At 29.8% G+C, this 12,131-nt stretch overlaps 1 protein-coding gene across 2 annotated transcripts in view; it reads right to left on the minus strand.

The window, feature by feature from the left end:
* The window catches only part of LOC118190204 (T-box transcription factor TBX20-like), a 125,195-nt gene that overhangs the window by 26,546 nt on the left and 86,518 nt on the right, over nucleotides 1-12,131 (minus strand). The gene's annotated exons all lie outside the window — the stretch shown is intronic.

The raw sequence follows: 12,131 nt of genomic DNA on the forward strand, positions 1-12,131 counted from the left end.
TTAAACAGCTGGAAGGAAGATTAATCGAATTCATTTGCAAATGTCAAGAAAGAATATAAACCAAGGGAAGAATGTTTTTCACAGAAAAGCTTTCTAACTTAACTGTAAATAATTTAATTATATTTTCATATTGATTTTTAGATGATGATTACCAGAACTATTGCAAAATTAGAGGAAAATTAATAATTACAAATAAAATTAATAAAAATTTAATATTTTTGAAATGGTTACAAAAGTATGTATCGTAAATTTTAGCTGTTTGTTCGAACATATATAAGATTTACCTTCAAACGAAACTCATTTTTTTCCCCAGCGTGTTTTGCATGAATGTGCTTCAGAATCAAATATTATGCAAATTTTGAGTTTTTTTAGATAACTGTTTATTGTTAGTAAAGCAGTCGAACTGACTTTTTTTCATTCATACATTCATTTCAAATTTTTGATCTATCAATCAAAATTTTTTCCAGTTTAAAATTTGAAAAAAGTTCTTGTGACAGAACTATCTTATTGGCCAAATCATGTTATCATAAAATTCCAAAATTTACTTCGGTATTTGGCAAATTTTTATATATAGCATACAGCATAGTCTTGTTATAGTAGCAAAAAATTTAGTTATTCAGATTAAACAAAATTCTGCTGTGTTAATTGACCAATTATGCTCCTTTAGCTCAGCAAGGTTTAAGATTTAATCCCTATATCTAATCTTTATGCATTAGAGATTAGTATTAGAAGTAAACAGAATGGAAAACAATGCTTACTTTTAAATGTAATTACCTCATTTATATGATAAACAGTCATCTTTGGATATATGAAATAAATGGTATAATAAAAATTATTTCAATATATTGCACAGTAGCGACCAAACCTGTTAAATGTTTACAGGTGTTAGTGCTTTTCTTGCAGCCCAACGGATATCTTCAGAAAAACACATCCGCAAAGATTCTGCGGTAAATCTTTGAAATCAAGAAGAAGAAAAAAAAAAAAAGAATCAGGAAAATCGATAAGAAATCGAATAGAAAACTTCCCAAACAAAGAAGCTGGAAATGCGCGAAGAAGCGCGTGATCAAAAATAACCGGATGATTGCGAGAGATGACAGCCCCAAACACTAAAATAAAGAAAAAAAATCAGATCAAACAGAACCAACGAGGCGCCTGAGGATCTCCATTAAACAAACAAAATGGCGAAATAATGGCAAAAGAAGATACAAAGAAATTTTAAAAGAAAAAAAATCGGAACTAGATATCCACTTTAGTTGAAGGGGGCCAATAATCGTTATCACTTAACAACACTGCTGACGCTTTCCTCAATATCGAGAACGTACAGAATGTAAGGAGACCTAGCGACGCAAACTTACCCAAACATTGGGACTCATGGCGACGCCAGTATACTGATAAAGTCGAGCCGTGTAAACACTCACGTTCGTCTGGATAGCTCTTAACGCTGCCTTTTACGCCGATTGTTCAACGCCACCGATTAAAAGCCACTAAATAAGATGACTGAGATGAACAGCTATGTTTCCTAACCACCCACGATTTACTGCATCTAAAATTTCGGGTCATGTTTTTAAAAACAACATTCTTGGCTTATTATCACTTTTACACTTCACATAATTTTCTTTCTCAGGTGCGATACTTTTAGAAAAGGTTTTATTTATTTCTTTGAAAGAATTTTTAATTTTTCTATCTATGAGAATTAAAACTGTAGCTAGCGAATAGAAAACAAACAGTGTCCACAATGACAAAAATGGAAATTTTCGCGTGGTCATATAAGAACCAAGAACGTCATCTTAGGAGAGAGGTCCAGTGTCCTTCGGCTATTAATCCTTTGCGGTCATATGTCGACTCTCAGCCACCAAAACTTTTTTACCTTTCCAGTCGAATGTCTGCTCTCAGCCACCACGGCAAAGAATCATGCTGATCTTGCATTCTATTCAGTCGACGAGCTTCATAATCTTGCATATCAGGTATTACTATTTGTTTAATGAAAATTAATTCTAGTCAGCATAATACCTATGTATAAACTTAATACAACCGCAAAAGGTTAATGTTAATATAATGTAAACAGTTCTATAAACCGATTCTAGGGAAATCAATGTATTGCCTACATTAAAATAAGAAGTAACTACAAGGATTTTTAAGGAGTAATAACTCTTTGAATCCATCGAAGTAAAACATCCTTTCTCCAACAAACAAAAATTGGACATTGTGAACCTTTTCCTACTAAGGTCCAGATTTAATAATTGCACTCCTAACATTTGAATGAAAAAACTGCACCATCCAAACAATTATGTATACAAATCTTCCAATAAAAAAAGAAAGAAAAGTTTCATATACGGAAGAAATCACAGAAACTTTTAGAGTTTAATACTTTAATATTGGCTATTAATATTAAAGGTTAAAATTCATTTATTTTGTTTACCTCAAATATGACATTAATAATAATTTTTCTGTGCGTAACGTTAACTTTAATATAACGCAGCAGAATTATTATTTATCCTACTCTCAAGGTAAACAGAATAAATTTTTCTTCTCCCACTTATGATAGCTGTCAAAGTTCTAACTTTCAAGAAATCTGAAATTCTACGAGTAGTAATTAACTTACTTATACTAGGCATAAAAACTTTATTTACTGATCTTTCTATTGTACTAAAACAGCTTCTTTAGTTTTTCTTTAATCCAGAAAGAGATGTCAGTGTTAAATATATCTGATCACGAATCAAATTATTCGAGAAATTTCATGTAAGGAAATAGATTTGGAAATATCTAAAACTACAGAGATATTCATTTTAAATGTTTTATATACTTTAATGAGCAAAAATATCCTCTTTCGACAAAAGAAAGTCCTTTAATTTGATAGTCACATAGCTTTAAACTGTAAGTATTCGACACGCTTACTTCCCAAAAATTAATGTTTCTTTCACTGCTTCAAATAATACAAAAAAAAAAAAAAAAAAAAAAAAACTTTTAAAGCTTAAAAATTTTGTAACGTAAGAAGTTCAGATTTAAAAATGCATGGAATTTTTTTTAAATTTCATCCAATAAAATAACAGTTCAGAAAATTGTATTGTTTTCAGATTTAATCAAGTCTTTTAGGTCTCATGCTTACTATCGTCCAGCTATATTTAGAAAAGTAATGCTATAGTCTATGAACAGCACAAGAGTTACGATCGCAGCTTAAAAACTTGCACCAATCTGACAAACGTAGATTTACAACGTCACTTCCAGTGTAAATGCACTGACTAATGTTCTGGCTGAGTCTTTTCAACAAGGATTGATTCGGCCAGAACATTAGTCAAATGGAATGCAAATAAGAAATTCTTTTAAAACAGAATAAACTAATGAGTTTGTGTCACCAAAAAGGCGGAAACCCCATTCAGAGATCAGCAACTACAGCGACCTCAGACATCCTGTCCCCAGCTTTAGAACTCAAAAACAGATAGAGGCTTCCCAAGAAGAAGCTAAACAGCCATTAACTTACATCAAAGCTTAGTTACATTACATTATCTCGCTCTTTGCCAACCAGCTGCAGTCCTGATCAAAATAGTCGAGGCACTAAGATGTGTGAAGTCTCCGTGTCAATTAGAGGGCGGGATAAGATGTCTGGACGAAGTGACCCCCATTTGAGACCATCATAGAAAAGAAGGAGGAGTATTTTTTCACCCTCCATTTCGCATTAACGGCAATGTTCCGCAATTTTACAGACCCGAACATTCATAAACACTTTGAAGGGACATTTCACAAAATTCCATTATCCACAAATTAAGTACTTTAAAGATTTATTTTGAATATACGGAACTTCTGCCATTGTGTAGTGTTTCAGACCAAGGGATATGCAAAAACATTCTGCAATAATAAATAAAAAAACATCACTTGCATGAATCTTCTCTCAGTTTATTTCATGCATTTATATCCAACAAAGTTCAGCTAGTCGCATGTTTCAGTGGATAGGATGGACATTTAGGAAGACTACTAAATTACTTATTACATTATTATTATAAAAACTATATCTCAAATATTTATTCCACTTTAAGAGTTAAAAAAAATTATAATGCAAATAATTTTTCAGTTTTTCAGAAAGTGAATTATGTGTAAAACTTTCAAAACCTATTTAAAAAACTGATTCATTTTACAATTGACATAATAAGCAATTTGTAATACTAAGTACAAGCTCAATATTTTTTAAAGCCAATTAAATAATTTCATAAATATTATTTTAGACTTGGTTCTAATTGGATAGTCTTTTTGTTTTAATTTTTTAATAAATTCACTACGGTACTTGTACTTAGTTTTTTCAATTTTAAAATTTCGATAATTTCTAAGAAAGCTGAATTTTTAGAATATTTAATAACCAGATTGACATTTTTAATATAGTTATTTGCAAGAAACACAAAAATTTTCAAATGATTTCACCAGCTCGTGCTTGAGTTTATCTTAAGGCGAAAAATGTTCAAATCAGAAAACATTTTATACCTGATCAGGGATTTTTTGCATACTCGCACTGCAGAATTTTCCTCAGGTAATATTATGAAAGAATAATAGTTTCAAAAACCCTTCTCCTCAGTGATCAGTCTCTGGACCTTTTCTGTGGAATCTTATTGTCTAAACTTTATTATTCATCATAAGTTTCAGACAGTTCTTTCCTGAAGAAAGTAAACTGCAGTCTTCTAAAGAAAATTTCTTTTACGAACTGTTCGTGAAATTATTAGTTATGAGGCCCTTTTTATTATCTCCAGTATTCCATCTACTGATATTGAAATTTTCAGTAACATTGCCATGAAGGAGATCATCTACAGCCATTCCTCGTCCAATTTCCTTAACGGCGGTTTTCCAGTTTCCTTTTTGGAGGTATCCTTTTAACAGGAACAATGTACCAGTTTCCGATGTTGTTCTTGAAAAGTACCAATTAATTTGTTTTATTGACAGAAAGTAAGATAAATGATAAGGTTGGCGCTGCTTTCGTTATTTATGAAGATAAACCAGAAAAAGACACAGACTTAGTGCTATGTTTCTCAGACTATGCTTAAACCTTGCTGTGAAATGGACCCAAAATTCTTGCAAGCTTTTGAAATCAATGCACGTTTTAATATAAAGCGATTCTCTTTTCTCACTACAAATATTATAGAAAATTGACGTTTTAGAGAAACTTGCTGTTAAAATTTAGGTTGTTATTAAAACCTAGCAAGATTCTTGATATCGTCTACACACTTTACTTACAGTCGGGGATGCTGTGAAAAAGTTTTGAAAACGAAAGGCTGATGCTGCAGCGAAACCAGCCACACAGCTTCACAATGATTTAAATCTCCGTGTTCCGGCTTCTCACCGGAAGCACTTTTATAGAAATGATGCTATCTATATTTAGAACAAAAAATATCTTGCGTCACCAAAAACACAATGGACGAAAAAAATTTTCCCTGCAGTTTTTCGCAGAATAAAAGTTGATTAATTTTCAATAGATTTTAAATTAGCTTATGTTGTCAAGACATGATAATTTTAAAAGCTATTTTGAATTCTTTCAAGTGCTTTGTTCGCCTGCGGTAGCGTTGATGAAAGTGTTAATTATATTCATCTTGGATGTGTTCATCATGTTAAGCAGAAGAAGATATGTTAAGCCACTTTTGCCTGTAACTCGGCCATCAATTTCTTCTTAGCTTTTACGGATTAAAGAAACAATATTTGTTTTTCAGATTTTTATTCTCAAATTAGATAAATGAGTTCCTTTTTATTTATTTATTTTTTTCATTGCAGTGCTATTGTATATTTGTTTGAGCTGTAACTTACTTGTGTAAGCCTCGTGGTATACTTTGTGTAACATGAGGAGATGGAATTCGAATTAATAAAAAAAAAGAGAGAGAAAGATTAAACAGGAATAGGAATACTGTGCTTATTATGACTCTAATACAAAATTTTGTCAAAATTTCATAGATTTTTCCATCTTAAATTATATATTATTTTTAAAGGGAAAATATAAAGCTATTTTATAGTCTTATTTATAATCAAATATCTTTAAATAGTCAAGATCTTTGCATTCGGAGATTATAAAAATTTTATGAATAATTTTTAATTGAAAATGATATGTAAAAAGAATCCATAAATTATCAAAACTGTTAATTCATATCCCATAACGACAGACAGAACTGTTATAACAGTAAATAATGTAATATTGGATTAATTTCAATACATCACGTACAAAAGAATTAACAGCACTGAAAAATCCTGGCCAATTCATGGCTGCGTTTTTTCATATTTTAAATTTTACATTGTCCCGTTTCTTTTCCAGTTTGAGCTCTGCAGTAACTTATTACGAAAATGGCAATTCAGTTTCAAGTGCTGCATTTTGCAATACTTGGGGCAATAGCTGTTCACAAAATATTGACAAAATTTTTTTCTTCAAACTGTATGCCGACAATTACGGAAAACTGAAACCGTTAAGGAAATATCTAATGTTATTTACTATTGATTATATTTCCACTTAAAAAAAAAAAAAAAAATTAAAATATAACTTCTATTCAGAACAAAATCTTTCTTGGAATTATGTAAATACTGTACGATACCAACTTATAATATCAAGTCAGTAGCAAGTCAGTCTGCGAAGAAGTTACTAAAAAATGTATTTAAGTTTATTACCATTATCCTTTCCGAATCAAAATAGACTCCGCAAGATTTTATGCTTCTTCTGATAACGAATTTCAGAAATCGAGAAGTGCCTAGTTTCGTATCATCTAAGCGCGATTAAAAGAAACTAAATACAGCCATGAAGTTCAAAAGAAAAGCTTGCTTTTATGTATACAAAACAGAAACAGAACTTCTTTTATTAATTTGACTTTCCTAAGAAGGTGGTTTGGAGAAATCACATTAGTAAGATTTTTTTCTCAGATTTTTATTTTAAAGTATAAATTCATAATGTAAAGTGTAATGAGATGATAATATGCCGATTCATATATCCAGCGCTTTGAATATTAATCCAGTGCTAATTATGAATAAAAGTACTGTCTCTAAAATCATCCAGTATTATTAATGTATATACTCCAGGTTGTAAGATGTTTGCAATTTTAAGATGGTACAAGAAATTCTTTCGTTGGCATGTTTACTATCATCATTATTATTATTATTACAATCATTATCAAAGATTTTCAACCACGGGATAAGTTGTTTTTTACTTTCAAAAACCTATTCCTTCGATTAATGGTTTAGATAAAAATTGCAATAACATTTTAAGAATTTGAAAGGCCATATTGTAAAAATAAAAAGTACAGTTCAACGCATCAAAATATTTGCATTACATCAGGATGCAAATAAAAAGGGATATTTTCATCAAAAATTGAGCAATAAATTCTTTTCAAATTTCTAAATTTGTTAACAAAAGTAGGTACATGTGTATACTTAGATAAATAAAAGAATCAAATTTCCCAAAACAACCAAAAATATTCTGTTTTTTAAGAAATTGCTGGAATGCGGTAGTTTTACATAAAAATTTATTTTTTAAATTATTAATTATTTAAATTATGATATTATTTTTCGGAAATACTTTAATTTCACTACTATAACTTCATATGTTTTTTGTTTACTTTTGTATTTTCCATAAGTTTAAAAATTTAGAACCAAGTGCAACTTTTTAACTTAAAATAATAGAACCGGATGAAAATGTCCATTAAAAAATATTTTAAATATTACTGATTTTCTGATTAATGAAGGGGAATTTTTTAAAAATTCTTTAGAAAACTCTTTCACTAATAAAAGTAAAACAAAAATTTTACGCATTGAATTAGAAATTACTTCGAAAACAAGGGGGATAGAAATAGAAAAATAAAAATTTTGTGGAGGTTAACTTTAAAAAAAAAAAAAAAAAAAAAAAAAAAGAAAGGTGAGGAGGCGAAAAAGAAATAAGTTTATATAATAAGAAAAATAAATCAAATTGTCAATAACAAATGAAACAAGAAAACTCTAGTGATATGAAAGTGAATCAAATAAACCTTCTGTTTTTCTGCCTATTAAGGGATTTTACGCTTGAGGAGAAACCATTTTATCAAAGGAGCTTTAAACATACGTATAAAAACGAGAAAACGACAGAGAACAAGCGTTCTCTTTAAAAATGGTCATTTTCATTCCTTTGTTACAGAAACTGTAATTTCTGGGTTTTAAAATTATATAGTGGTACTTCAAAAAAATTTCAATAACGCTGCTTGGCTAGAGATTTCATTATGTTCACTGAATGATTTTTATTTTTTCTCCTGTCCCCTTCTCAAAAAAACTATTCTTTCTTCTTAAATGATTTTAGATGAGTTAACAACTCAGAAAAATAATTACCATTATGCATTATGCAATCATTTTATTTGTCCCTGAATCTAAGCAGAATCTTAGGGTCAATGCGCGTAAGAGAGCATTTTCAATCAGTAATGAAGCGATCAACAGCGATATTAAAATAAATCATACACGATGTTAAAAAAATGTAAATTACAAATTAGAATTCGCGTTTTATAAACTGCGATTACGTATTAGTTAACTAAAATTTAAAAAATGTAATTCTGTAAATCGTAAATAGAAGTAATTAAAAAAAATTTATTAAAGTACTTCTCTAATAAATTTTCAATTAAATCTATTAAATGCATATAACAAAAAAATTAATTAGTACATTTTCAGTACATGCGTCAAAGAATTCATCAGCAAAGATTTTATACCAAATATACTGTTTAATAGATAATACTGACTGATTGCTAATTAGGGATCGTGAATTTCTGGTTTATTCTAGTAGTTAATGATGAAACAAAAAAGTGTTTTCAAAGGCTTTTTTCGAAAAGAAAGAGTTGCATGGGAGTTGTAAATGACTTTTGTGGTTACATTCGCTTGAGGTATTTAGGCTATTTTAAAAACTTTTATCCTTTTCATTTAATGAATTTAAATCAAAGAAGCAAAATAATTTACTTTCTGTGCTTTTTAAGTAAAATTAAATTTACAGATAGATAATAATATCTTATATTATTTAACAGATAAAATTCCATAAAATATTACCCAAGAGAATTAGTTTATAGTTTTGTTAATATAGTTATTCTTCTAATATATTTTAAGCTCTACAGAGCTCTGAAAAATTTTAAACGACTCTACTTAGATTATTCTTAGATTGAGGAACAAATAAAACTACTACTTTCTTATATCTCGATATTTTTATGCTTTAAAAACAATCTGCATATTCGCGTTCAATATACAAAAACCTCTTAAAGAAGCCTTACGCTTTCAAAAGTCGCTGGGTTTTCTTCTTACTCTATTTTTCCATTGCAGAAATAACTATAGGAAATTTCAGTGGTAAGTATTAATCCTAAAAAAAAAGTATTGACTATCTGGTCAATAGTAAATGGTCACATTGCTAAAATGTCCATTTTCGACTATTGTGGTAACAGTTGAACAAAACGTTTTAGTCTAGGCACTTAGTTACAGAAAAATTTGTTAGGGCTATCCATCTTAAAGGGTTCATTTATGGAGGACTATCTGTATGAATTGGTGCTTTTTAAAATGTATGGATACTTTCACCGTAGTATATTAGTCGGGAATGGGCACTACCTATCGGTCACTTATCCATCTCATCATCCAGAATGTTGCCTAAGGTGCACCATAAGGGGCGACCGATTTTACACCCGCAAGAAGGAGGGAAGCGCGTCCCGATTTCCATGCAGAACACATTGCCGTGGCCTTCGAGATTAGATGGCCTGGTCAGCTGCAGAATCACGTGATTTGACGTCCCGTAAGGCGTCTGAACTTTCACCCATCGCCCTGCATTGTGTGGACACTGCAAGCGAAGACTTCTTATTACGTTGATCGCGTGCTGTATTGTTTTATTATTCGTGTTTTTTTTTATTGCTAAATTTAAGTAATGTTGTTAAGGATATTTTCGTTTTTCAATTGAGATTACTAGTTAACTTATTTGTTAACAAGAATAACGATCGACGTCTATGTAGAGCTGTCTTCATCATGCCTGCACGATGTTGCGTTCCAGCATGCAAATCCAATTACGATGGCACCAACGAATATGTATCAGTATTCAAATTTCCAAAAGATAAAGTAAAACGGGATTTATGGATCAAAAGAATTTTAAGGAAAAATTTTATTGCAAGTGATCGCAGCGTTGTGTGTGAAAAACATTTTCGAAAAGATGATATTATTCGCTATGATTATTTACCAACAAACGAAGATACTTTTATTCAGATGTGTAGATGGCATCCTAAATTAAATAACGATGCTTACCCATGCATTTTTTCTGGTTGTCCAAAATACTTATCTGAAATTCCAACCCCTCAGAGGATGAGCAAGAAGGAAAAAAGAGCTAAGATGGAGAAGCATATTTTTAATGAATTTTTGAGAAAGAACAAAATAGCATCATTTGAGAATTTTTCTTCTATGTTACCGAATAAATTAAATATTTCAGGTACTTCAAATATTATTTTACACAAATCTGTTTCTGGTATTTATATTTTATTGCTCAGTTTTCATACACATCCTAAAATTGAGAAAAGTATCTTCGTATCGCTTCATATGGATATAGCAGTTTATCTAGGAGATGAAGTTGTTCCAGTTGAAAGTAAAGAAGAACCAATAAAGAAGTTGAACAACATTCTTTACTGGTCATACTTACCGAGATATATGTACAAAACATTAACATGTTTGATGTTCATGAAACTTGTTTAATGTGTGGAATTCCATTTTCTAGCAGATTAAAAAAATAATGAACACCATTTCAAATATTTGTTTAAACAATTACCGTATATACCCGCGTATAAGTCGACCCCCCACTTCCGAAATCGATCGAGAAACTTCGAAAAAAATTTTTTAAGTACTACATTTATTCAAAATCATCTGAGATTCAGTCTCGAACTCTGTATTGTTACAATCACTACTAGAGCCTTCGTCGTCATTTTCACTTTCAAAAACAGCATCATCTTCCGTGCCGTCTAGTTCGTTGCTAATACAACATTTTTTAAATGATTTTATAATAATTTCAGAGGGACTCTGTAATTAGTTCGTCACATAATTTAAGTCATGAAATTACTTCAAGTGAGGGACTTATTTGATAAGTCGTCCAATTTGAGTGCGGGAAGAACACAACTGCATTATATAAAGAAATTTTTGAACTTCCGATTCTTTTAATTTTTTATGGCCCCGCGTATAAGTCGACCCCCCCCCCCACTTTGAAGTCTTTTTTTTTGTCCAAAATATCTCGACTTATACGCGGGTATATACGGTATACTAAAGTTTTTCAATATAATATGCATACAAAAATCGATGAAAGGAAACTTAAAAAAGTCAAGAATACGTGATGGAAAAGATATGAGTATGTAAATGACATTGTTTTATTTTTTAAAAATAGTGTACTAAATATGATGCAGTTCAAATATATTTTCAATATTGTACCTTTTACATTTAAATTTATTAATCCTTTGCTGTTTCCTTATTATTTAATAATACTTCATAATTTTCAAAATAAATTATCAATTGCGATTAATTATTGCTTCAGTATACTAGTACAACTTGCACAGTATTTGCTAATTAGACAGAAATGATGGTTTGTTCTATGTATAGTTGTTTTGAGATTTTCGTTGGCAAATTTATTGATTTTACGCTTTTGTGGAACATTTTATGGATGGCTTTTATTTGTAAATATATCATTTATTATGCATCTACATATAAGTAATAATGTAAATATTATTAAATGACGTAAATATTATTATAATTATTGCTATAGATAACATATAAATATGTGAAAATTATTCGTTTTCTGTAATGTTGCAGGTAAATTGTAATTTATTTAATTTACAAAGTTTTGAGGTTTAAATTTTTTCTGTGGCTTTTGAACTGCTTTTCATTTTATTAGATAGTAATTTAAATGAATTAAAAATGTATTTGCATAATGTTTGGAAGCCCTGAAATATTTATAGTTTCAAGGAAAAATAATTTTTTATGTCTTTTAATTTGCTAAATTATATTTACTTTTGTTAGTGAATTATTTATATTTCTAAGTATTTTCATTCCTCTCCTTCTCCAACCTTTAAAGATATTTTTATGTTAATAAATAACAGCCTTTTTATTTCCTTATTTCAAAACTTTCTTTTTTGAGTGTATCCTAACAAATTATTACAATACAGTGT

Source organism: Stegodyphus dumicola, chromosome 1, assembly GCF_044657685.1.
Source record: "Stegodyphus dumicola isolate Sdum_Otavi_A_Nest chromosome 1, ASM4465768v1".
In the NCBI taxonomy this organism is placed as follows: domain Eukaryota; kingdom Metazoa; phylum Arthropoda; class Arachnida; order Araneae; family Eresidae; genus Stegodyphus; species Stegodyphus dumicola.